This window comes from Bos taurus, chromosome X (genome assembly GCF_002263795.3).
Source record: "Bos taurus isolate L1 Dominette 01449 registration number 42190680 breed Hereford chromosome X, ARS-UCD2.0, whole genome shotgun sequence".
Classification (NCBI taxonomy): Eukaryota; Metazoa; Chordata; class Mammalia; order Artiodactyla; family Bovidae; genus Bos; species Bos taurus.
The window spans coordinates 95,777,316-95,781,090 of NC_037357.1; the positions used below are offsets into that span (position 1 = coordinate 95,777,316).

Sequence of the window (3,775 nt, forward strand, 5' to 3'; positions counted from 1 at the left end):
GAATTTTGAAGGATAAATATGATTATCACAAAATCATAGATTTCCAGAACTTATAGGGCCGTTAGAGACATAGTACATTCCTCATTGTACCAATAAGGAAACTGAGGTACAGAGAGAAAAAGATACCATAGTTAGAAAAAAGTTGGGAGTGCAACCAAGACTGTCTAGTTCACCGTCCAGTACTCTTCCCTCCAAGTGCTGAGATGGAAGAGATGGTTCTAGGTGTAAAAAAGGTACAGAAACTCAAATGCTTGAATACTCACTCCCCAATCTGCTCTTCTCCTAACAAGCTTACACACACACACACACACACACACACACACACCTCCAAACCTGATCTGGAATTTCCCTTTATTTTCTTCAAGACTGTTAATCTGGAAGGTGAATCAGATAACACTGAATTCAAATTCCAGGTCAAACACCAAGGCCTTTTTATTTACTTAGAAATGGGCCATGTGTTGATTAATGGCCTCTTTGATGTAACCCGCCATCTCAAAAGCCTTGAGGTTGAGAGGCCCTCCTTCTGTTCCTTTTTGTCCCATCACCACAAGGTATACAGACTCGATCTGAACTACTGTCACTGCTTGGCTGCCCCGACTCTGGCCTTTGGTGCGGAGATCCATGGTGTTGTTGCCCTCAGTGTATAGGTTGTCCCGAATCAACAAGCATTTGGTCCCTGCAAGAGTGATTCCCTGAAGAAACAACTTCTCTCTCCCTTCTCTCGCCAGCAAGATCTGAATTTCTTCCTGGGTCAGTTGGAACAGGTTACCTTCAGGATAAGAAGCTAACAACCAAGGTGGGGAATTGGTGATTATCGCCGCATCATAGCACATCCCAGTCTGTAGGAAGAGGGTGATGCAGTCTTGCCAGACTTCTTCACTGATATCCCCTATGCACTGCATGATTCAGGTAAGCTGTCTCTAAATGATGAATAAAGTGATTTTTGGCAAGTAGGTCTTCAAAAGAAGTTTGTTGGTAGTTGGCTCAAGATGAGACTGAAATAAGCTAAAAATACAGTCTGTTTTTGATGGCGTCTCCCCAGCAGCAAGGTGGAGGAGGTCTTGATGACTTGTGTGAAGTTATGCCTGAGCTGCCCTCTGTTGTGACTTATCAAGCTATCTTTTGAGCAGGAGTGAGGTCACAAAGGTTCTGTGACTTGTTAAACAGTCATAATTCACCACATCATGGGTGACCTTTGGCAGTAGCTTTCAGTGGTTGTATCTCCAGCTAGTGAGATATTGGTGCAAAGCACATCTACTTACTTCCCTAGGATACCATGGGAGAAACACCAACCCCCAATATCAGAAAATCCCTCAATGTAGAACATAACTGAGTAATATTTGAGTTGGAGGTTTGGATATAAAGCAGGACATGTGAGATTTAGTGCAGCAACTAGTATTCAGATGTTGGCTAATCTGAGACCTGAGCTCTAGGTACAAAGTAAAAAAAACCACAGCCCCACTGACTTACAACTCTTTTTGGATGGACATAATAGCCTCCTAATTATTTCCTGTCTTCAGATTCTTTCCATCTAGTTGTTTATCCTCTGGCCCACACCAGCTGTGAGTCTAGAGTAATTTGTTTTCATCTAGTCATTCAGCAAGCATTTATCAGGCATTCACTATTTGCCAAGTACTTTTCCAAGCACTGGGTTACAGCAGTGAACAGAGAAAAATCTCACAGAGCTGACATCATAATGACAGAAGACAAATAAATAATAAATTATAATAGAATCCCTTTCACATAATTTTTTTTTTATGAATCTAATACTTTTTCCTTCCACATTTTCCTTCTTAGTCCCAGATGCTATCTACTCCTGTGGGGGTCCAATCTGACATGTGATTCTTCTGAAACCTTTGACAAATCACCATCTCTACCTTAATTTCCTCTGAAATGACACTAAGTTGCCTTAAGTAGGGACTTTTAGGAGGAATGGCTAAAGTTAATGGAGAGAAAATTTGGGGTAGTTTAGAAAATTCACTAATTCAACAAATATTTATTGAATACCTACTGTGTTCCAGGTCTGTTCCAGACTTTGGAGATCTAGCAGTGAACAAAATGTCCCTGGCCTCATGAAGCTGACATCCTAGAGGGGAGACAAATAACAGACAAGGACGTTTATAGTATATCAGGTGGTGTTCATAATTATTAATATAAAGAAAAAAGGTTAAGATGATAGAGAATTCTGGGGAAGAAGTAGTGGTGGTTTTATTTGATATAAGGTGCTCAAGTAGGATTCTCTGACATTGTGAATTTGACCAGAGACCCGACAGAGATGAGGGAGTGAGCATATGGATATCTGGGGGAAGAGCATTCTAGGCAGAAGGAACAGCAAGTGCTTCTGAGGCAGGAGAATGTATGGTATATTTGAGAAACAACAAGAAGATCAATATAACATAAAGAGAGAAAGAAAAGGGTGATAGAAGATATAGTCAGAGAGGCACTAGGCTTAGATCACATGTAGGCTTATTTTAAGCCATGTAAAGATTTGGATTTTCTCTGAAATGGAGAGCCACTGGTAGGTTTCAAGCAAAGGAGTGACATCACTATAGATTCTAGAGTCTGGAAGATGCCATATTGAGGACAGATTCTAGGGAAACCAGGGCCAAAACATGGTGACCAAACTATGTCAATAATTTAGGCAAGATAGAGGTTTTAGCTAGAATACAGGGCCCAGAGAGGTGACATGATTTGCCCAAGGTCACACAGCAAGTTAGTAGTAGCAGACCTGAGAGTAAAATCCAGGTTTTTCGAGTCTCAGACTGTTCTTTTTGCCATCATAATCCTGATTCAGAGAACACTACAGAGTAGCTGCACTTCATCTGAGAGGTGGTTCAGTGGGTCCCTGGTCCTTTTCCCACATCTTTGGTGACAAAGTTATGAGGCTACTCTAATAGTTCAGGCTTTAACTAGGTTTATGGCAGTAGACTCCCCCTGGATGAGAGGAGTGAAAGGAAAATATACTTATAAACCATCTCAAAAATATTCTATAGTGACTTGCCCAAGGTCTCACAGGAAGCTCTTCAGAAACTCAGTCATCACCACAGAGTAGTCTATGTTATCTTTGACTGGTGCCATCTCTGTTAACATTAAAGAATAGTGGAATGGTATTGGTACTCAGAATCCTTACAGCATCATGGGTTGTGAGAAGGGTGCCAGCACTTGAGTCTGGGACTTAAGAATTCCTGGGCCAAACCTGAAGTCTGAACTAGGACAATCTGTTGTTGTTGCTGTTTTTACTCTTAAGAAAATGGAAGCAGTCCTAGAAATATTTGTGAGCCTAATGTTACTGTTCTGCCTCCTTTCTACAGTCCTAATAGTTTTTCCCTTAAACAATATGAAAAAAGCTCCCAATCACCGGATTTTATTTAAACCAAGCGTCCTTAGAAAGCTAGAATGTATATTTAGCAGTTTCTCTTCCCAAATAGTGCAGTGGTAAATAATCTGCCTGCCAAAGCAGGAGATGCAAGAGACTCTCGTTCCATCCCTGGGTAGAGAAGATCCCTTGGAGTAAAAAATAGCAACCCACTCCAGTATTCTTGCCTGGATAATCCCATGGACAGAGGAGCCTGGTGGGTTATAATCCAAAGGGTCGCTAAGAGTCGGATGTTACTGGGTACACACCCCTACCAAAGGAATGGCATTTTGACAGGACCGCCCAAAGAAAAGGGCATTGCCAGGAAGCAAGATGGCGTTAGCGGCGGAAGGCAAAGTGTCGCGAGAGAAGCCTCCGCGAGGATCAGGTGACGAGAACTTGAAGCACGAGAGGGAGGGC

General features: G+C 41.9%; 1 pseudogene; it reads right to left on the reverse strand.

Moving 5' to 3' along the window:
• Positions 1-407: 407 nt before the first annotated feature.
• On the reverse strand, positions 408-1,137 carry LOC783297 (profilin-2; annotated as a pseudogene).
• Positions 1,138-3,775: the final 2,638 nt, after the last annotated feature.